Here is a 23,758-nt window from a genome sequence, read left to right on the forward strand (position 1 = left end):
AAAAAAATGCCAAGAGTCGCCAAGCGGGACGTAAGAACAAACCGACACTTTTTTTTGGGGTTTTAAAAACCCCCCCCCAAATGGTTGTGGGAATAATTAAAAAAAAAAAAAAAAAAAAAAAAAAAAAAAAAAAAAGTGATGCCAAACAAAAAGAAAGGCAGAGTGGCAATGAACACTCACTGAGCTCCCACTATTTGTCAGACTTTATGCACGGCAACAGCTCACTTTTATAGAAACTATGTATATAATGTAATAGGACTAAATGCTTGGTCTTGAATCCCCAGATCCACCCCATACTAGCTGAATGAATTTGGGTAAATTACTTAACAGCTCTGAATTCTTCTCCTCTCCTTAAAAGGGGTTAGAGTGGTGATAACAGTATCTATCTCCCGCAATGGGTGTGAGGATTAAATGAGATAATCCACTTAAGGGGCAAAGGACTGGTGCAAAGTAAGGAGTATAAAGAAGTTATTAGCTGCTAATAATTCTATTATCACAAATGAGGAAATTATGCTTAAAGTAATTTGGCTAAGGTTCAGGTGCTAAGTGACAAGCCCCAGAACAAAAGCTCAGGTCTGCTTGATTTCTGAATTAATTCTTTCACCACACGAATTCTCCCCATGTACTCTAGGAGACCTTCCATTAAAATATAGGAGTGTGGAAGGCAGTAATTGAGTGAAGATGAGCAGATCATTCCCAAGAGCTCAAAGGAAAGGAAGAAAGAAACAAACAAACAAACAAACAAACAATTCCTCTTAAGACTGAATTGTCAGAAGGTTTTCCTTACCATGAACTAAACTAAAGCCTGTTTCATTCTAACTCTGACCCACTTGTTTGAAGTTTCACTCTGGTATTGATGAGGGAGCAGAAGGCTAGCTGAAGACAAAGCATAAGCTAACACCCTGCAACCCCGGCCCTCACCCCCACTCCTGGGTGGAGTTAAGTCTCACATTCTTCCAGGAAGCTCCCCGCTATCTTAATGTTAACCCTTTACTGGAAGGAAAAACCACCACAGCTTGAAATTAGCAAGGCCTCCAGGAGCATAGGAAAGTCATCTTGGACATCTTCCTTTTTCCTTGCCTCCCCCAACTCCCAAGTATATAATCAGCCACTCCTTACAACCCTAGTGCAGCAGCTCTTCCTGTCCATGGATCCTGTCCCCATTCTTTAAAAAAACCACCATTTTGCACCAAGGACATCTCAATAATCTTTCTTGGCCATGACTCCAGACCTCAACCCAGCAAACCTCTCACCTACATTCCTACACTACAACCATACCACAACAAATTAGAAGAAGGATTAATCTGACTTTTGTGTCCCATTCCCAAACCTTCCCTCTTCTCCTCTGGGGTGGCAGCATTTGATTTTTTATTTCACGTTAAATCATTCAACAATTCATTAGTGAGTACTATCGGTATCGCATTGTGCTGAAATTTAGGAATAAGAAATCCAATTTAGTCCCTGCTCCAGTCCACCCAGAAAGACACACACAAACACTGGAAAGAGATGAACAAACTCTAACGAGGGGCAAGGGGGATGACACCCAAGAAATTATCTAAAAGTCTCAATTTAATTTTGTTGTTAAATTTTTAAGTAAGCTCTACACCCAACACAGGGCTTGAACTCACAACCCTGAGATCGTAAGTTACATGCTCTATGGACTTAGGCAGCCAGGCACCACAAAGTCTCAAGTTAATGTGACAACAACACTAACAAAAAAGAGTTCAAGACAGATGCAGGAACTAAAAAAAAAAAAAAAAAAAAAAAAAGTTACCTAAGAAGTACCTTTTTTTTTAACTTTTCACATTTAGGTTTTGTTTTTGGTTTTTTTTTTTTAGATTTTATTTATTTATTTGACAGAGATCACAAGTAGGCAGAGAGGCAGGCAGAGAGAGAGGAAGGAAGCAGGCTCCATACTGAGCAGAGAGCCCCAGGTGGGGCCTGATCCCAGGACCCTGGGATCATGACCTGAGCCTGAGCCACCCAGGCCCCACTGAGCCACCCAGATGCCCCACATTTAGTTTTAAACACAGATTGTTCTCAAGATGCAAAAGGACCAAGATTCTATAGCTTTCAACTTATCCATTCTTCAGGGCCTTAGCTTATTCTTCCAAAAATCTCCAGCTTCCAGAATTAGGAGTTAAAGGGAATATGTTCAATAAGGACATGGAGGAAAACTAACAAAAAAGTCTTATGCAATCTGTATTTATATAGGATTCCATTTTAAAGACCTTGACAGACCTTTAAATTGCTCCTTTACACTTAAATTTCCCTCTAATGGGAATCCAATGCCACAAAGGAGACATAAAGCCTTATTTCCTTAAATACAGTACTCATAGTCAACGCTCCTGTTATCAATAATAATGAAAGCTTTAAGTGTATGCTGTGTAATACTGTTTAAAAGGCACTTTCAGAAACGGGAAATAGCTACAATGCATATGACAAGGAGTTAACTTCCTATATTAACAAAGAGTACATACACACCAAGAACAAAAAAGACAACTTACTTAAAAGTGGGAAAAGTATAAGAAATAAGAAATTATTGGGGAGCAGTAGATAAAATGAAGGTGTAATAGCATATTATGTTCCATCTATATAAAGTCACCCTAAATTAAAGAAAATACAAATCAAAATAACAATTTTTCAGTTCTAAGGCAAAAAAATTTGAAGGTGGGATAACTAGTGTTTACAGGGATAAGGAGAAAAAAGCATCCTTATGCACAGCTGGTAGAAGCATTAATTGGAAAAGCTTTTCTAGAGGCAACTTGGCTCTATCTACAAAAATACACATGGGGTCCTGGCTGGCTCAGTTGGAAGAGCATGTGACTCTTGATCCCAGGGTCATGAGTTCAATCCCCATGTTTGGAGTAGAGACTGCTTAAATAAAAAATACACCTATCTGCAACCCAGCAGTCCCACTGCCAGTAACCTACCCTACAGATACATCCCCCAAAGTCTGTCAAATTACCTGTAACATGATCAATATAGTCTGCAATATCTGCAGCTAATATGTCCATCATAAGAGGCCTTGTTAAATGAATTATGGTTCATCTATAAAACAGAATGTGGTACAGCCATTAAAAGGAATAATGGCGGCGCACCTGGGTGGCTCAGTGGGTTAAAGCCTCTGCCTTCGGCTCAGGTCACAGTCCCGGGGTCCTGGGATCGAGCCCCACATCGGGCTCTCTGCTCAGCAGGGAGCCTGCTTCTCACTCTCTCTCTGCCTGCCTCTCTGCCTGCTTGTGATCTCTCTCTGTCAAATAAATAGAATCTTTGAAAAAAAAAAAAAAAGGAATAATGGCAATCAGCAGATGCTGATGATATGGAGTCATCCTTAAGACATACTGTCAAGTAAAAAGGGCATGGTATAGAGGCATATGTATGGTATTATCCTTTCAATGTAAACAAATATAAATACAGACACATCTATTATAGCATATGCATAAAATTATTTCTTTTCTTTTTTTAAAATATTTTATTTATTTGAAATAGAGAGAGCACAAGCATGGGGAACGGCAGGCAGAGGGAGAGGGAGAACCAAACTCCCTGCCAAGCAGGGAGCCCCACACGGGACTTGATCCCAGGACCCTGGGCCCATGACATGAGCCGAAGGCACACACTCAACCAACTGAGCCACCCAGGTCCCTGAATAAAATTATTTCTTAAAAGGAACTAAGAAATTTTTCGTTTTTTAAAAAAGATTTCTTTAGGGGCACCTGGGTGGCTCAGTGGGTTAAAGCCTCTGCCTTCGGCTCAGGTCATGATCCCAGGGTCTTGGGATTGAGCCCCGCATTGGGCTCTGCTCAGCAGGAAGCCTGCTTCCCCCTCTCTCTGCCTGCCTCTCTGCCTACTTCTGATCTCTGTCAAATAAATAAATAAAATCTTTAAAAAAAAGAAGTTTTCTTTATTAGAGAGTGAGAGAGGGGTGAGAGTCAGAGGAAGCAGCAGACCCCTGGCTGAGCAGGGAGCCCGATGCAGGGTTCAATCCTGAAACTCCAGGGTCATGACCTGAGCCAAAGGCAGACAATTAACTGACTGAGCCACCCTGGCACCCAAGAACTAAGAAACTGTTTAAGTAGTTCCCTTAATGAGAGGAATGGAGCATGGAAATTTAACTTTTCATTTTTTATCTTACTATATTATTAGAATTTTCTAACCCTAAGAATGTACTTTTTCTTTTTTGTCAGCAGGGATTATCTAGTTGGTAAGATTTTAAATTTGGATTACTTCTTTATTACTTCTTTGTATTTTTAAAAAAATATTATTTAAATATACAAAAGTCCTTTCATTCATACACTGTCTTACCAGACCTTCATAACTGCCAAGTGATCTAGTGAGAACTATATGTTATGTTCCCATGGCACAGAAAGAAAACTGAGGTGCAAAGGAGCTAGCAACTTCAGAGGTCCTCCGAAGCACGAGACATCCCTGGATGCCTGGGTGGCTCAGTCAGTTAATTGCCTGCCTTTGGTTCAGGTCATATAATCCCAGGGTCCTGTAATGTAGTCTCGCCTTGGGCTCCTTGCTCAGCAGGAAGCCTGCTTTTCCTTCTGCTTGCCAGTCCCCCTGGTTGGGCTCCCGCACTCGCGCGCGCGCTCGCTCTCTCTCTCTCTCTCTGACAAATAAATAAATAAATAATCTTAAAAAAAGAAAAAAATCAGGAAACATCCCTCTTATAACATGTAACAGGACTCTCCCAGAGATACACAAAACCCCTTCTCAAAGGCCCTTCTTCTCTCCCCTACCAAAGCTGTTACTATGCTTATTATATTCATGCCTTTAGATATAAACATAATTTGAATATAAGCAGGAAGATTAAGTAATTGGATGCTTTTCAAATGTTGTGTCAGAATTCTCACACCATTATATAACAAGCAGAAATATTTAATTTTTTTAGAAAGGACAAAACCTAAGACGGGCCCAGCTGTAAGGAAACTGAACATTTCAACCACTGCCTATGGCCCTGACCATGGCCGTCTTTTTTTATTACTTCAATCTGCAAGCAAGGAACAAGCTATAAAACTGCTTATACACTTGGACTCAGTAACTTCAACAAGAAGATTACAACCCAGGATAAAAATAAGTCATTTGTAAAACAAAAACAAAAACAAAAACACAGTAGCTCTTTAGATAAAACTCTGGAGAAATTAGACATAGTTCACAGTTCATATGTTTAAAAACAAGAGAATAAGGATGCCTGGATGGCTCAGTTGGTTAGATGACTGCCTTCGGCTCAGGTCATGATCTCAGAGTCCTGGGATCGAGTCTCCAATCGGGCTCCCTGCTTAGCAGGGAGCTTGCTTCTTCCTCTTCCACTCTCCCTGCTTAATCTCTCTCTCTCTCTCTCTGTCAAATAAATAAATAAAATCTTAAAAAAAAAAAAAAAGAGAGAGAGAGAGAGAGAATATTGGGGCACCTAGGGGCTCAGTTGGTTAAGCCTCTGACTTGGTTTTGGCTCAGGTCATGATCTCAGGGTCATGAAATAAAGTCTCCTTGGCATTTTCTCTCCCTCTCTCTCCTTACCCCCCCCCCAACTTCCGCTCTCTCTCAAGCAAAAAACAAACAAACAAAAACCAAGAGAATATTTAAATAAAACCTAATGTAGTGGGTTCCCTAAGCTCCATTAGGCAAATGAATGACTGATGCTCAAAAGATGCATAATAAATGAAGGAAAAAATAAAATGACAAGGATGTGAACTAACTTTACAAAAGAACAGATATAAAATATCCTTAAGCACACTAATAAGACCTACATAAAAAACATTTATAATGATAATTATAATAGCTAACTCTACACATATTAAGTCATGTAATCCTTATAGCAACTACAGAAGTAGCTATCATTATTAATTCTCACTGTAAAAATGAGGAACAGAGGAACAAAGGAATGCTAGGGACATCCTAGAACACCCATATATTAAGAGGCTGTGTCACGATTTGAGCCATAAGCCTTATGGTTCCAGATTTTCAACCACTACCACATATTTGTTTAGGAGCTACATCTTCGGTTTCTGTTTCTTAACTCATCAAATGAGGATTAATAATGGCACCTATGTTGGATGCTTTAAGGATTAGGTGAGAAAAGATGTGCAAAGTCCCTATTTGTAGAAACACAAAGTAGGTACTCAAAAAAATGGCAGCAGAATTTTCCGAATTCATAATACACTTACAGTTTATGTTGTCCTGACAAGGACTCTGGGTTTTATTTTGGGAGAGGTGAAAGAGTACTGTAGCCATGGTAACTGGAGGTCCTGCCCTCAGCAACCCCATTGTCCTCAAGGAGAAGGAACTGAGGGCTCAAAGTAATAAAGAATTAAAGTGATAGATGGGTATGGAACAAGACCTTTCAACTAGTCAGCGGAGACAGAATCAGAGGAAAATAAACCCAGGGACACTCAAGCGAAGAATGTCAATCACCAGAAACTATGGCACAAGCTTTGTGACAACCTAACAGTGCTTACCACCAGGCTTGCATTCAACCTCCACTTAATGGTCATAGTGCCTCTGAAACTTAATGTAACCGCTTTTCAATGGAGGGACACTTCAAGCAAAACACCAGCTTCGATCTTTATGTCTCCTTCATTCAATAAATATTTTTTTTAAAGATTTCATTTATTTGAGCAGGGTGGGGGGGGGCGGACAGAAGGAGAGGGGACAAGCAGATTCCGCACAGAGCCGGACACAGGGCTCCCTCCTATCACCCTGAGATCACAACCTGAGCCAACCCGCCGATCCACCCAGGTGTCCCTCAGAAAGTATTTCTTGAAAGCGATGTACCGGGTGCTACAGAGAAATACTGAGAGGACACGACTACCATAACCCTGTTCTCCAGCAAGGAAGGCAGGCAATAAACAAGATACGAAGAAGATAATCTCTGGCAGGATAAGCACCCTGGGGGAAAACCCAACAAAATAATGTGAACCAGTGACATAGAAGGACCACTTTAGATAAGGCTGTTACAAAAGGACTCTGCAGAGCTGAGATCTGACAGAGATCTAAATGACCAGGAGACAACCATGTAAGTTAAGATCTAGGGGAAAAATTCTAGGCAAAGGGAAAGTCAGGCAAGATGCCTCAGGCGGGAATGAAGTTCCCTCTCCCTCATAGCCCGGTGCAGAGGAGGTGGTGACTAGCCTGCAGCCCACAGTGTGGTCCCATAAAAGCATAAACAGTATCAGCAGGTCCAGTGACACCTTATTCTCACAGGAAGAAGTTTCCAAGGGGACTCTTTGCCAAAGTTCTGTCTTGGAGGATGGTCAGAAATGCTTAGGGATGGGAGCATAGTCAGGTTTTAGACTCAGATTCTCACCAATCCTGGCTCCACAATTGTTTGGCAGAGTTAAGATGAGAAAAATCACTGAGCCTCTCTCTGTCCATCAACCCTACCTCCTGGGGTTGTTATGAGGAATAAGTAAGCTAATAGATGCCCAATACTCAGCTCAATAAAGACTAAATATTCAGTACTGAAGATAAAATGGTTGTATAATAGTAGTAGTAGCAGCAGAAAGGACATCAGACACAAAGGACTACATTCTAGTCAGTATTATCATGAAATATTAACAGATAATATCCAGTATACTAAAAAACATAAGAAACATGTCTTTAGTCCTAGGGAGATGAAAAATTGGTTCAAGTGGGAGCAAGGGCCCCTCCACCAATACCCTGGTTTCCTCAAGGACACAGAAGGAAGACTGGATCTAATGCAAAGACCAGTTCCATTTCTCAGGCTCCTTGCAGGTCACCCTGTGAGAGCTGAATTAATCTCTTTTATTTGAAGGGGTTAGGAAGTAAGCAAAGGAGAGGGAGTGAGATTAGGAAAGGAGAAAGGTGGGGCACCGGGGTGGCTCAGTCCTTAAGCGTCTGCCTTTGGCTTGGGTCATGATCCCAGGATCCTGGGATAGAGCCCCAACTGGGATCCCTGCTCCGCACAAAGCCTGCTTGGGAGCTCACTTCTCCCTCTCCCCCTGCTTGTGTTCTCTCTCTCACTGTGTCTCTCTCTCTCTCTCTCTGTCAAATAAATAAATAAATAAATATCTTTAACTTTAAAAAAAGGAAAAAAAGGAAAGGAGAAAGGAAAGAAAAAAATAGACCAAAAATTCCCTTACCCTCTTTATGGATACTTGAAATGCTTTCCCCAAGAGCCAAGCTTTTCCTTCCACAATTAAAATTCAGACAGAGAGCAAACACAGGTAGAGTCTACTTATTCCAAATTACTGAGAATGAGTTGGTCAAATCGGTGTTCTTCCCAGAAGCAGTGGAAAGGGCCTATTGTACAGACTGGGCTCCAGAATGTATTTGCTCTATGACCTTTGGCACCTTACTCAACTTCACTGAGCTAATCATCCGACCCTCACAAGTTCCTTTTCTCCTCATCAGAGTCTAAGGCCCAAGACTGACCAATGTGCCAAGCTAGAAACATGGACATCACCTTTGCCTCCCCCTCATACTCACCACTTTGTAACACCTTCTCCCACTTCAGGCCCCCATCAGATCCAATCCAATTACTACAATAGCTTTCAGTGGAGCTCAAAGCCCCCTAGCCACACCCTCCCAGATCCAAATCAATACTGTCTCATAAACTTACATCTTCTGACTGCCTGTTTTACTACAGATACTATTCTAAATGCTTTATATAACCATCATCTCATTTAGTGTCTACCTTATAGATCTGTAGTGATGATGATGATGACTCTCATTTTAGTTTTTTTAAGATTTTGTCAGAGAGAGGGCACCTGGGTGGCTCAGTTGGGCACCTGGGTGGCTCAGTGGGTTAAGCCTCTGCCTTCGGCTCAGGTCATGATCTCAGGGTCCTGGGATCGAGTCCCACATCGGGCTCTCTGCTCAGTAGAGAACCTGCTTCCTCCTCTATCTCTCTCTCTGCCTGCCTCTCTGCCTACTTGTGATCTCTCTCTGTGAAATAAATAAATAAAATCTTAAAAAAAAAAAAAAAAAAAGATTTTGTCAGAGAGAGAAAAGAGAGCACACAAGCAGGAGGAGGGACAGGCAGAGGGAGAAGTAGGCTCCCCACTCTAAAATAAATTTCTGGGGGCTCCTGGGTGACTCAGTCTTTAAGTGGCTGCCTCGGCTCAGGTCATGATCCTAAGGTCCTGGGATGGAGCCCCACATTGAGACCCACATAAAGCTCCCTGCTCTGCTTCTCAACCTCTCCCTTTGCCTACTGCTTCCCCTGCTTATGCTCTCTGTCAAATAAATAAATAAAATATTTAAATAAAATAAAATCAATCAATCAGTTTAGGTCATATGTCAATTATGTCTCAATTAAAAAAAAAAACAAAAAACCCAGCTCAGTAGTTCCCCCATGGAACAAGTTCAAGCTACTCAGTGTACCATTAAGGCTGAGTGAGTTAGCCATTGTGACCAAAGCAACCAGTCTAAAGATGGGCGCTTACTAAGAGAGTAGAAAAGCTTAGCAGAGGGGGCAGTGACACACAGCATTAGGGGCCAGAACTCTGGAGTGAGACAGACTGGGTTTGGATCCCAGCTCCAGTATTTTCTAGATAACCTTGTGCAAGTCATTTTCTCCATGAGCCTCAGGCTCCTCACTTGTAAAACAGGAATAGTACCAGTACCAACTTCATACCTTCATACAGGTATCATGAAGAGAGAAATTACTTGGGCTCTCAGGGTATTATTGCTCTTACAGCCACACACACAGCCAGATTCCTTACAGTTCCAACCTCCCAGACCTTTGCTCGAACAAGCTGTTTTCTCTGCCCAGTCTACCTCCCTAAAGGGCTGGCTGGGCCAGCGGCCCACTACAATATTCCCCCATGGCAGTCTGGCCTGTTCTCCGGGCCACAGCACTCAGCACTCGACACTGAAACTGCCTGTCTCTCTGAGTGATCTCTCATAAGTCCTCAACTCCCTCATAGGCAGCCCCAGCGTTTAACAAGCAGCGTGCCCTTACGTGGTGGTCAGGTGCTTCTTAAATGTCAACCTCCTCACTGGCAGAATAAAAACAAGAAAAAAGATAAGTATCACTCCCCTAGAAAGAAGTAGCGACTCAAGAGGACATCATGTGGAGGCTCTTTGAAAGTGCTACCCACGGGTAAATGAAGGAACCCTTATTACTCCTCAGGGGTACAGGAGGAAGGCAAGGCACAGGGAATAAGGCACCTGAAGACAGACCACAATTTTGCTTCTGAGGTCTAAGAAAAGCTGTATTCGTTTTTCAGTCAGGGGGAGGCTCTGGCCTATAAATGTTGGTAGCTGTGGAGTGGGTTTGTGTGATTTCCTTCCAGAGGAGAGAGTCTTTCATATTTTTTTAAGATTTAGTTATATATTTGAGAGAGAGAGAGAGAAGAGAGTGCCCACATGCAGGCACTCCCAAGTAGGGGGAGGGACAGAGGCAGAGGACTCTCAGGCAGGCTCCCCAGAGAGTACGGGCACCCCTCCCTCCTCGGGGCTCTATCTCACAACCATGACCTGCACCAAGACCAATGCTTAACGGACTGAGCCACCCAGGCACACAAGAGAATCTTTTTTTAAACATACCTAAACTGTTCTTACAGGACTCCTTACTTGAGGTATCATTGTTTTACAAAAGCAAACAATTTGAATATGGAGTCATTACTCCAAAGACATTTTCCTGAATTACAACAGTTTCACTGCTTATGGGGTTTTAAAGACAAATAAAGTATTTAATAGTTAACTAATTCATTACCTTATTCTTTAAATATTAACTTTTATTCCTGGCCTTTATTATTAATACCAGGAAATGGCTTACATTTACTTCACCACAGGCTAAATCCCTGACAAATACCTTATTCCCAACATCGCAGAGAAGTTGGCAGTATTATCCCATTTTGCTGAGAGAAAGGAGGCTTAGAGCAACTAAAGTGCCCATGGTCACCTGATTAGGTGGAAGAGCTGGGATGTGGGAAGCTGAACCTCCTCTAAGACCCACTATACTCACATTACTTTTAAAAATAGGGCCTTTGGGGCGCCTGAGTGGCTCAGTTGGTTAAGCATCTGCCTTCACCTCAAGTCATGATCCCAGAGTCCTGGGATCAAGCCTTACACTGGGCTCCTTGTTCACTGGGGAGCCTGTTTCTTCCTCTGCCTGCTGCTCCCCGGGCTTCTGCTTTCTCTCTTTCTGTCAAATTAAGAAATAAAATCTTAAAGAAAAAAAATAAATAAAAAATAAAGATTAAGAAATAGGGTACCTGGGTGCCTCAGTTGGTTAAGTGTCCGCCTTCCGCTCAGATCATGATCCTATGGTCCTGGGAGAGAGCCCTGTGTTGGGCTCCCTGCTCAGTGGGGAGTCTGCCTCTCCCTTTCCCTCTGCCCATAACCCCCCACACGCGCACATGCACTCTCTCTCTCTCTCTCAAATAAATACAATCTTTTTAAAAAATTAAAATAAAGAATTAAAAAAATAAAATCCTAAGATTGTTTCTGATATGGGATAAGCTCTCATCAGATCAAACCATCATTTTTTTTTTCTTTAATGTAAGCTCTACACCCAAAGTAGGGATTGAACTCACAACCCTGAGATCAAGAGGCACATGTTCTACAGACTGAACCAGCCAGGCTCACCCAAACCATTTTAAATCCTTCCCCACACTTCTCTCCCTCCTTCAGCAAAGTCAATGGATCCAGACACCACCTCCCTTTCATACAAAGTGCCCTACTTATGCTTGGTGACTCACACCAGGCTCCTAAAATTTTATGGGATTTCTGCAAGCTCATTACTTCCATTATTTGGTCAAAGAAAGCAAAGAACAGCTGGATACCTAGTCCAAGATCTAGCAAAGTTGTCCCAGCATTACAAATCAGGGTGTCAATGTTCAACAGGTTACCCTAAGTAAAGGTTAGCCAGTCAACAACCCATAAGGGGCAATTGCTGAGAGAGATGAATAAGACGGGAACATCCTGCCTTTCTCTGAGCTTACAATCTAATGGAGGAGGCTCTAAGTAAGCACATATTTTGGCCTAAAGAATGTTTATCATGAAAAATGTAAACCTCCCCCTAGTAGCTCCTAGAGAGACGGGTGAGGAAGGGAGGTTAGAGAGTTATATACCATCCTGAGCCCTGATTTCCAGGCAGTGTCAGCAACTGCCTTTAAGAATAATCAAGTAAAAAAAAAAAAAATAATCAGGTGTTCAGGGTGCCTGGGTGGCTCAGTGGGTTAAAGCCTCTGCCTTCGGCTCAGGTCATGGTCCCAGGGTCCTGGGATGGAGCCCCGCATCGGGCTCTCTGCTCAGCGGAGAGCCTGCTTCCTCCTCTCTCTCTCTGCCTGCCTCTGCTTACTTGTAATCTCAGCCTGTCAAATAAATAAATAAATAAATAAATAATCAAAAAAAAAAAAAAAAGAATAACCAGATGCTCTCAAAGAACAGTTTCACTCACTGATGAAGTTATTTGAAATCTAGATTTCTTATCACTGTCCTTGGTACAGGAGGAAGGCAAGGCACAGGGAATAAGGCACCAAAGAATACCATTGTTAGGGAAAAAAGCACTTGGAAGTCATTTTTAAATAGTGCTTGCACTCAGGATACACTCAAATTTCAGATAGGGAGTTTGAGCACCTTTAAAATCCTGGGAGAAGTACCAAGTGGCTGACCCCCCACAGATATGAAAGACCTTTGGAAGAGGACTAAAAGCATTACATCTCACTTTCCCCAAACTCCAGCCAAAAGCAAACTACCTGCTTCACTTTTAAATTTCATTCTGCCCACGCTGCTAATTCAAAGCCAGAAAGAAAGCTGGGGTGGGAGGTGCCTGGGTGGCTCAGTCAGTTAAGCGTCTGCCTTTGGCTCAGGTCATGATCGCGGGGTAATGAGAGGCAGGGAGCCTGCTTCTCCCTCTCCTTCTGCACCTTCCCCTACTTATGCTCTCTCTAGAGTTCTTTCTCTCATAAATAAAAATCTGTAAGAAAGCAAGCAAGCAAGCTGGGGTGGGGAGGAGAAAACACTTTTTAAGTATATATCAGAGGGATGCCTTGGTGGCTCAGTCTTAGGCCTCTGCCTTCAGCTCAGGTTATGATCCCAGGGTCCCGGGATAGAGCCCAGTATTGGGCTCCTTGCTCGGCGGGAAGCCTGCTTCTCCTTCTCCCACTCCCCCTGCTTGTGTTCCCTCTCTTACTATGTCTCTCTCTGCCAGATAAGTAAATAAATATCAGATGAGAGAACTTAACCAACATAGTTATATATAAACTACAAGAGTCCCTGTTAGTGATTCAGGAAGTACCTAACACTGAAGGAACACTTAGTAACAATGAGAAGTTGAGGCAATTTTGAATGAAATTAAGCATGAAACTGGCAGAGGACATGGAGGCAGAAGTATGCTGAAGCTGGGTTTGAGGACAAGCTGCCTGCCTAAGCTAGAAAAGAGGCAGTGACAGGAGTGACTCGGACAAGGGAATGATTGGCAGCCTGCCCAACAGAGCACGTGAAGGAAATCAGATCTGCTAACAACAAGCTCCCACAGACACTGGGTTTCTGAGCAAGATACTGACAAAGACTCAGAGCAGGGTAGACCTTGCAGATAATCAGTGCCTCACTTTACAACTGGGGAGAATGAGGCCCAGTAGCATTAAGTGACTTGCCTGAGGTCTCATAGTGAGTGGAAGAGCTGGGACTAGGGCCAAATCCAGATCAAATCCGTTACCGAAGAGGATCTGACATTCATGTGAGAGATGAGGGGGGAGGAGGAGGCACGGGACACAAAACAGTCTAGTCATTCAGGTTTGTCCTGATTAGGACCCAGAACAGGATCATGCTGGAAAAAAGGCCGTAATGATGACAGCCAGGGAAATAGGTGCAGATGACTTAAGACATTTAAGGAGGAAAAACCCACTAAGACTTATTTGGTACAAAAAGAGAGAGCATTATAAGCACTGACCGCCATCAAAGAATACCATCTTCCCACCACCATTTGCCTTTGTGAAGCTCTGCAGCTTCTATCCAAGGTCCAGACATTGGCCTTTCCCAGACCCATTTCCAAGGACTCCTTAGAAATTCCAACACATATGACCCTACTAACTTGGGGTATCTCATACTCCCTACCCATGGTAGGATGACAAGCGAGGACCTAGAGAGACAGGATGGCTAACTACTGCATCAGCACTGCAGTATTCACTAGAAGAGTCAGTGGCTCAGTCGGTTGAGCATCCAACCTGATTTCGGCTCAGGTCATGATGTTGGGGCCCTGGGATGGAGCCTCTCATCTGACTCCCCATTCAGCAGGGAGTCGGTCTCCCTTTCTGTCCCCCTACCTCGTGTGCCCTCGTTCCCAAGTCCCCCCAGAAGTGAGTAAATAAATCTTAAAAAAAAAAAAAAAAAGAAGAAGAAGAAGAAGAAGAGGCACACCTGAGTGGCTCAGTCAGTGAAACACCTTCCTTTGGCTCAGGTCACGATCCCAGCGTCCTGGGATCCAACCCTGGTCGGGTCCCCTGCTCAGCAGGGAGTCTGCTTCTCTCTCCCCTTGCTCTTGTGCATGCACAAACTCTCTCTCACTCTCAAAAAGGTAAATATTCTTTAAAAAATTTTTAATTAAAAAAAAAAGTTTTAAGAACAAGACTCTACGTCAAGAATTACACGGAGGGGTGCCTGGGTGGCTCAGTGTGTTAAAGCCTCTGCCTTCGGCTCAGGTTGGGATCCCAGGGTCCTGGGATCAAGCTCTGCATCGGGCTCTTTGCTCGGCGGGGAGACTGCTTCCCTTCCTCTCTCTCTGCCTGCTGCTCTGCCTACTTGTGATCTCTGTCTGTCAAATAAATAAAATCTTTAAATTTTAAAAAAAGAAAAAAAAAAAAAAAAGAATCTGCCTTCTGGGGGGCGCCTGGGTGGCTCAGTGGGTTAAGCCGCTGCCTTCAGCTCAGGTCGTATTCCTGTCCTGGGATCAAGTTCCGCATCGGGCTCTCTGCTTTGGCAGGGAGCCTGCTTCCCCCTCTCTCTCTCTGCCTGTCTCTCTGCCTACTAGTGCTCTCTGTCTGTCAAATAAAATAAAATAAAATAAAATAAAATAAAGAATCTGCCTTCTGCTCAGGTCCTGATCACAGGATCCTGGGACTTAGCCCAGGCATAGGGAAATCCCTGCTCAGCAGGAGTCTGCCTCTCCCTTACTCTCTCTCATAAAAAGAAATAAAATCGGGGCACCTGAGTGGCTCAGCTGGTTAAGCAACTGCCTTTGGCTCAGGTCATGATCCTGGAATCAAGTCCACATCAGCCTCCCTCCTTGGCAGGGAGTCGGCTTCTCCCTCTGACCTCTCACCTCTCATGCTCTCTCTCTCTCTCAAATAAATAAATAAAATCCTTAAAAATTAATTAATTAATTAAATCTTTTTAAAAATTATGTTCCTGGGGTGCCTGGGTGGCTCAGCCTTTAAGCATCTGCCTGCAGCTCAGGTCATGATCCGGGGGTCCTGGGATCAAGCCCTGCCTCGGGCTCCCTGCTCAGCGGGAGGCCTGCTTCTCCCCTCCCACTCCCCCTGCTTGTATTCTCTCTCTGTGTCTCTCTCTGTCAAATAAATAAATAAAATCTTTAAAAAAAAATTATGTTGGGATGCCTGGGTGGCTCAGTTGGTTAAGCAGCTGCCTTCGGCTCAGGTCATGATCCTAGCGTCCTGGGATCGAGTCCCACATCGGGCTCCTTGCTCTGCGGGGAGCCTGCTTCTCCCTCTGCCTCTGCCTGCCATTCTGTCTGCCTGTGCTCGCTCTCTCTCCCTCTCTCTCTGACAAATAAATAAAATCTTTAAAAAAAAAAAAATTATGTTCACAACTGCAAAAATTGGCTGGCTCAGTCAGTAGAGCATGTGACTCTTAATTCTGGGGTCATTCAGTTGGAGCCCCATGTTGGGTATAAATAAGAATTATGTTCACAATTAAGCAAAAAATATTCAAGCATTTGAATTTAACAAAATACATAGAAATTCAAATTCCTTAAGAAATTTTAGCCATTCAGGGCATGTGGGTGGCTCAGTTAAGAGTCTGCCTTCGGCTCAGGTCATGATCTCGGGGTACTGGGATCAAGACCCGTGTTGGGCTCCCTGCTTAGCAGAAAGTCAGCTTCTACCTCTCCCTCTGCTGCTCCCCCTACTTGTGCTCTTTCTCCCTCTCTCAAAATATAATATATCATCTCGAAAATGAACAAAATCTTAAAAAAAAAAAAAAAAAAGACAGAAAGAAGGAAAGAAATTTTAGCCAGGTTTTAAAAGCTAAATGCCAGGGCACCTGAGTGGCTCAGTGGGTTAAGCCTTTGCCTTCGGCTCGGGTCATGATCTCGGGGTCCTGGGATCAAGCTCCACATAGGGCTCTCTGCTCAGCGGGGAGCCTGCTTCCCCCCTCTCTCTGCCTGCCTCTCTGCCTACTTGTGATCTCTCTCTCTGTCACATAAATAAATAAAATCTTTTTAAAAATAAATAAATAAATAAAAGCTAAATGCCGGGGCACCTGAGTGGCTCAGTGGGTTAAAGCCTCTGCCTTCAGCTCGGGTCCTGGGATCGAGCCCCACATCGGGCTCTCTGCTCAGCGGGGAGCCCGCTTCCCTTCCTCTCTCTCTGCCTGGCTCTTGCCTACTTGTGATACCTGTCTGTCAAATAAATAAATAAAATCTTAAAATAAAATAAAATTTAAAAAAAAATTAAGTAGAAAATAATACCTCAGCATAAGGCTAAGCACCACCTTCCTATATCCACAGAGATATCCTTGGCTTTGTGTATAGAATTTTGCTATTCAAAGTGTAGTTCAATAATATTGATATCACCTGGGAATCAGAAATGCAGATACTGAGGCCGCACCCTAAAACTACTAGATCATAATTAGCATGTTATCAAGACCCTCCCCCCAGAGGCAATTTATATGCACATTCAAGTTTGAGAAGCACCAACAGAGAATACTTTAAGGGTGCACTGTATGTAGCAGTACCGAACAGACATATAAAGAGATGAAGTACCTGTTCAGTTTCTGTAGATTGTATTTTATTAGGTACTGATCAGACAGACCTCCAGCGTTTTTTAATCAATTTGGTATTTACTAACAACCACATGATCTAAATGTGGGATCCATTTCACTTTCTGAAATAACACACCTTAGCTCTAGGGCTTTCAAACACATAAAATATAAAACAGCTTAGTTGTTCTGAAAATATAATAATGGTTAATTTTATGCAACTTCCAACACTGAGTTCAGAGCACTTCTCCACAAGCCCCATTAATTCCTACAGGTTCCTGGGAGTATCATTAAACCCCCCCAGCATCCCTAAGAAGCAGGTGCTTGGCAAACATCCAACCTCCAAATGAGATGCAGAAGGATGTAGTCCTGAAAATGCAGTACTTTCCTGCCTCATCCCGCCAGTGTAGCTTCTCAGGCCCAAACTCTCTCCCCCACTGAGGCCTCATACAGCTGCACACTCAAGTACTTCCCAAAAGGGAGAAAGGTCAGAGGTATCATTATCCCATAAGCACTTGGGATTCCAGCTGTGGAGAAATTAATCCAGTTAGGGGTTCAGGCAGAGAAGCCCTGAGTAAGATCCGGAAAGGCAGAGAGAAATACAAAAGAAAGAACCTACTGAGAGGCTTTTAAAAGACAAGAAGTCCCAGATATTTGGAGACTTTCAGGTGGGGATTGGGAGCAAGGCTTGGCAGGCATGTGAGAAAATGATGGGGAGAGATAAGTATCCATCCCCCACCTGCACCTCAGGGACAAGAACAAAAAGAGTGACAAAGAGATTCCTCCAAATGACCACTTTTCTTGATAAAAGGAAGGAAAAAAGCCAATGTAGGGAGGAAGCTTATGAGTTGGAAGCAAGACTGGAAGAATTCCTTCAGAATTTTTTCCCAATATAGGGGGGAAAAGCAAAAGAGAACAGTACACATCTAATCAGAATCTTATAGGAAGCAAACCACCTGGAGGATTAAGAGTCCTGTGAATAACCAAAGAAATACAAGGGGATTCCTTTCCAGTTTAAATTCAGTGCTAGAGGGTTAGGCAGTCCAGGGACTTGAGGCCACCTCCAGCTCAAGGAATAAGTAGAAAAGGGAAAATCTCTACAGACACAGTAAGCAGAGCAGTGTCCAAAGGGAGTTAGAAACCAGAAAAATGGATAGGGCAAGCTAAGATATAACAGTTTCTGTTAGTAGAAAGCAGAAAGATAAAAGATAAAGCAGACATATGAAAGACAACAAGCAAGCACCCTTTTGGAGGGGGAATCTTTTCTTTGGGGGAGGGGAATTCAGGAGGTGTGACTATAGGAAGTGTGCTCAGAAAAAAGGCCGCAGAAGCAGAGAAAGTGCTGTGCTGAAGAAAGATATGCGTTCACCAGAGGAAGGAAGAGGAAATGGGTGCCCTGACCAAGCAGGGAGAGCACCTAAAAGGGAAATGGGGTTCCAAAGAGGAAAGGAAACTGCAGAATGAAAATATCTTGGATAGAAAAGCTAAAAAGGATAGGAGGCATGCTCAAGAACCAAGGATCATGGCCCCAGAATGAGAGGAGAGGGCTTAGAAAAAAATGTGTGTCCTCCCGATTTAAGAAGTATCAGGAAGGTGGCTGCACCCTAAGAACTGTGCATCCAAAGGCATGGATTTGGTATATTTTGGAGACATAGGAAATAAATACACTCTCAGATATGAAAATGAGTCTCCCCAGGAAATAAAATAGTTCAATTTGAGGAGCTCATGAAAATGGGTGCAACCCCAAGAATACAGTGACTGAAAAAAGCAGTGAATTCCTTTATTTGTGCAACCGCAAATATCTATCTTTAAACTTCAGGATTTGGACCACATTTTCAGGAGACTCTGGAAATGAGGCGCACCCCCAGATTTCAAGGGGTGGGGAAACGAAGTAGCCCATAAATTTAAGAAATTTTGTAAACCATGTTTCAAGATCTGGGGCCTGGAGAATAGGATTCTTTCTGGGATTTGTGGCAATAGAAGCACCCACAAAACTTTGGTTACTGGACCCCAGATTTGAGAGTCAATGAGGCCAACCCCAAAATTTGAAAGGAGTGCGTGTTCATACTGGCGGCTAGGAAAAGGGAGTGTCCTCCCAGTTTGGGGGGGTACCTGAGAAATGGGGTACATCCTCAGTTTGAGGGGCTTTGGAAATTAAGATAAAACCCAGGGCTGGAGTTTAAGAAAGGGATGCACCATCTCTAAACTATGGAGAGAAAGGGGACACTCCCATAGTCAGGGGCTTGAGAAAGAGGTGTGCTCCCCAGAATAGGCTAAAAGAGTCAATAAAAGAAAACGCGTTCCCAAAGCACAAGGTAACTGCAGCCGCTGGTGGTGGAGCTCCTGGGGACCACACAGCTCAACCTCTAGCCCTAGCGCTTACCCCCCACCCCCAACACGGCCCTCTCCGCGCCCCGAACCCGCACCCCGCGGCCCAGCCCCCTCGGGCGGCGCTCATTGGCCGCGGCCGCCGTCATTCCCTCCGGCAGCCCTGAGGATTGGGCGCCGCTCGCACGCCCGCCACGCTCTCAGCAGCGGTCCCCGGGCCTCCCTCCGGGCTGGGCGAGCGGGGCCGGGCGGGGAGCGAGGCCGGGCAGCGGACCGGAGCAGCGGTGGCGGCCGTCACCGCTCCCGCTAGCACAGCGCGCGCACGGCGAGGACCAGGCCCAACGCGGCTCCGGCCAGCCGGCTTCTCCTCGCCGCGCCTCGCCGCGAGCTCACCTCACAGCCCCGCTCCGGCTGCGCCGCTCCAGGACCAACCGACAGAAGGACTCTGCGTGCTGCGCACCACGTGACCCGCGGGACGCGCCCAGCGTATCCCCCGCCCCCCACACACACGCACCATCGCCACCACAGAGTGACGCAGCGCCCCAGCTGCCCCGCCCTCGGCCCCGCCCCGACTGATCCCCGTGGAGACGGCTCCCGTGGGCCACGCCCACTGCCCTGACGCGCGGGAACCAGGCCGGCGCCCTGATCCAGAGCACGAAGTCCCCACTCACCCATAACCACTGAGGTAACACGAAGCCTGGGACTGGGCACTAACCGTCACCTGCTAATTTTGACTCCTAAGTACATCTCGAAGCCTCCCACTTTTCTCCATCCCACTGCCGACACTCCAGTCTAGGCCACCTCTCTCTTAAATGATGGTGATGCTCTCCATCCCATTACCCCTTTCCCCTTCTGATCCATTCTTCACACACCAACAATGGAACCTTTTCAAAACTCAAGTATAATCACAGCCAAACCCTGCTCAAAACCCATTGCCCACTGTTCTTCGGGTTGAAAGTTTCATCTCCACTGTAGCCTATCAACCAGGTTCTTCAAAGTCTGAACCTAACCTGATTTTCTCACATTCTCACATATCCTGCTTTCCCACGTTCTCGAACTCTTTCAAGTGCTCAAACCAGGTTCCTTGCCGCCTCGGGGTCTTTGCACTAATACCTCCTCCACTTTGCCTCATTAACTCCTAGGAAAGGATGCCAACTGCTAAGTGTGGAGAGGAGCTCTATTTTGCCTCTGGGGACCAAGGTGGGAGTTGCAGCCACACCAAAAAGGTTTGAAATGTTTTCCCAATGGGTCTTGGGAAGTCCCAAGGAGAAAGGCTGAACGTGTGTTATTTATGAGGGCCATAAAGACTTTAATTTACATTGAAATGACAAAGCAGCCAGATTGCACTTCTTAAAATATAAATCCAATCATGTCACTGCCCTGCTTAAAACAGCCAATCTATTCACCTGCATCTTTCAGCCTTGCTCATCCTCTGGCCATGCTGACTTACTGTCAGTTTCTATGGTTCTTTCTAAATTCTTCCCAGCTGCTGGATCATTGAATAAGCGTTGCTTTTTCCAAAGCTGACTCTTCATCATGTAGGTCTGTTTGTCATCTCCTCAGTGAGACTCTCTTTAGCTACATTATCTAAAAGTGCTTCACTCGATCAGATGCCTGCCCCATGACAATTACTCTCTACCTAATTACTGTTCATTTTCAACAGAGCACTAACACAGTTTTAATTATTTCATTTGTTTATTCTCTTAATTGTATTTGTCTATTTCCTAAATTAGAGTTAGGAACTATCTTCTATAAACTGAATTGTCAAACTTGACAAATAATAGATGTTCAATGTGTATCTGTCGAAGGAATGAAAGGAAAGAAAATGATATTGAAAAAAATTAGTAGATTCTTTTTTTTTTAATTTTTTTAGCAGTTGTGGTTTTTTTTTTCTTTTTAGATTTTATTTATTTATTTGAGAGAGAGTGAGAGAGCACAAGCCAGGGGGAGAGGGAGAGTGAGAAGCAGGCTCCCCGCTTTAGGGAGCCCAACTCAGGACTCAATCCCAGGACCCTGGGATCATCGCCTGAACTGAAGGCAGACGTTTAACCAACTGAGCCACGCCAGGCACCCCTAGTAGATTCTTCTCTGTGGCCCACACCCATAGGAGAAGTGTTCTTCAAATGAGGCTTGAAGAGGCCATTAACTCAGGGCAGAGGAAGAAGCTCTGGGAAATTAGGAACAAAGGCTTCAGCAGTGTTCACTTCAGCAGCACATATACAGAAATTATAACAATACAGAGATTAGCATGGCCCCTGTCCAAGGAAAACATGCAAATTAGTGAAATATTCCATATGTGTAACAACAACAAAAAAATCCCTTTAGGAATTTGAGGACCAGAACCACCTGCATAAACTCAGCGAAGTGCTCCAATGCAATAACAAAAGACCTTCCCAGGATCCTCTTGGGTTATGTTTCTTAACATGAAATTGTTCAGATGTTAGTAGCTGGGGTGCCTGGACAACTCAGTTGGTTAAGCATCTGCCTTGGTTCAAGTCATGATCTCAAGGTCCTGGGATCCCCACATCAGGCTCTCTGCTCAGTGGGGAGGCTGCTTCTCCCTTTCACTCTCCCTCTGTGCTCTCTCTGAAATAAATAAATGGAATCTTCAAAAAAAAAAAAAATGTTGGGGCACCTGGGTGGCTCAGTGGGTTAAGCCTCTGCCTTCAGCTCAGGTCATGATCTCAGGGTCTGGGATGCAGCCCCGCATCGGGCTCTCTGCTCAGCAGGGAGCCTGCTTCCCCCTTCTCTCTCTGCCTGCTTCTCTGCCTACTTGTGATCTCTCTGTCAAATAAATAAAATCTTTTTAAAAAAATGTTAATGGCTGTTGTAGCGCATAGAGGACTTGTTCTCCCATAACCATAATAATGCCAAGAATCCCACACTCAATAGCCCCACATAAATACAACATGTTTCTTCACTTATTCAGTCTGCATGTATTGAAACCCAGGCTTGAGCTGGGTGCCAAAGATACAGGCAAAATGAGATGTGGGCCCTGCTCTCAAGGATCTCACAGCCTGGTAAAGAAATCCATGCAATTTGTAAGTTTAAGTTCTTTTTGTCTGTTTCGAGTACAGGCGTGGACACTGTTGCCAATACAAAGAGAAATATATTACAAAGATATTAGAGGCCTAGAGCATGGACCTGAAGGCATGCTTGCAAAAAAAAAAAAAAAAAAAAAAAAAAAAAACACAGAAAAGCAGCTTCACCAAGAAGCAACTGCTGCTGCCAACAGCACCACACACCACAGCTGGAGTTCAATCCTAACATCCTTTTGTCTTTGAGTCACTCACTTAAGAAGCAAAAATCTTGGCCCAGAGTCACTGTTGATTGGTCCACCTCAGGTCACATGGCTCAATCCCACTGCCAGGGAAAGAAGAGAGGAGCAATTTGCCCCTAAGGATATTCCCCTGAATTGGGAAAGCCGGGAGAGCTGATGCTGGCCAGGCAAAAATAACTCGATACAGATATGAAAAAAGTATCTTGGGAATTAAGCTCTTTCTGATTCCTGCAGAAATCTGACTTGCCAGCTTCTTCTAAACTAGCCCTTCACTGGCTGCAAGTCACAGAACTCCAGTTTGCAAAATTCTGATCTAAAACCCCAGTCCTTTTTTTTTTTAAAGATTTTATTTATTTATTTATTGGACAGAGAGATCACAAATAGGCAGAGAGGCAGGCAGAGAGAAGAGGAGGCAGGCTCCCTGCTGAGCAGAGAGCCTGATGCGGGCCTCTATTCCAGGACCCTGGGATCATGACCTGAACCGAAGGCACAGGCTTTAACCCACTGAGCCACCCAGGTGCCCCTAAAACCCCAGTCTTACCCATGCCTCTTTAGCAGCATCCATCTTTCGACCATAAGATCCTCCCCAGCATCTCACTAGTAGTTGGTCTCACCTTCCCAATTATGTCTTAGGTAGAGCCTTTCTTTGTACGAGATAGGTATTCAACAAATAGTTGCAATTAATGAATGAGTGAAATAATAAATGTAAAGCAGCCTCAGTTCCAGGGTAGAATATCTCCTGATTATCCAACCAGTTTAGAACTCTCGTCCCAGCCTATAAAATGACAGTTCCACAGGGAAACCCTGCATGCACACAAGGTTTATAGTAGAACGAGAAGAAAGCAGTACCTGCATGGAAAGTCCTTTCATTACCTAAATATCACTTTTCTCCTTAAACTGTCACATTTTAAGTTAAATAGCATCTGAGAAAATTTATTATAAACTGCAAAGTTCTGTATAAATGATTTTCTGATTACTTTCTTAATACATTTGTCATCATCTAGAGTATTTAAAATGTCCCTGGCTAAAGGAGAACTAAAGGCCTAACATGAGACAGGATATTCAATTAGAAAACTGATCTTCCTCAGCTTCTAGCCAGCAAACCTTTACACTCTGTCCTTATGCAACCCCAGGGTATTTACAATGAGTCTGTCTAGGGAAAAGGGGAAAACTAAAATAGAAAAACAAGCCCTTCAGCTGTGACTCACACTCACAGACCCTATATACTCAGAGGATCAC

At 44.1% G+C, this 23,758-nt stretch overlaps 1 protein-coding gene and 1 non-coding gene across 4 annotated transcripts in view; one reads left to right on the top strand and one right to left on the bottom strand.

The window, feature by feature from the left end:
* PHF20 (PHD finger protein 20) overlaps positions 1-19,736 on the bottom strand; it is a 140,319-nt gene extending 120,583 nt beyond the window's left edge. For all 3 annotated transcript variants that reach the window (XM_032858754.1, XM_032858755.1, XM_032858753.1), the window contains exon 1: positions 19,633-19,736. The gene's annotated coding sequence lies outside the window, so the exon portion shown is untranslated. The remainder of the gene's footprint in view (positions 1-19,632) is intronic.
* Positions 19,737-21,435: 1,699 nt separating this feature from the next.
* On the top strand, positions 21,436-21,539 carry LOC116868812. The gene has a single exon (XR_004382894.1). It is a non-coding gene; the product is annotated as a U6 spliceosomal RNA (small nuclear RNA).
* The last annotated feature ends 2,219 nt before the right edge of the window (positions 21,540-23,758 follow it).

The sequence above is a fragment of the Lontra canadensis genome, unplaced genomic scaffold (genome assembly GCF_010015895.1).
Source record: "Lontra canadensis isolate GAN:19392208 unplaced genomic scaffold, GSC_riverotter_1.0 scaffold16, whole genome shotgun sequence".
NCBI lineage: Eukaryota > Metazoa > Chordata > Mammalia > Carnivora > Mustelidae > Lontra > Lontra canadensis.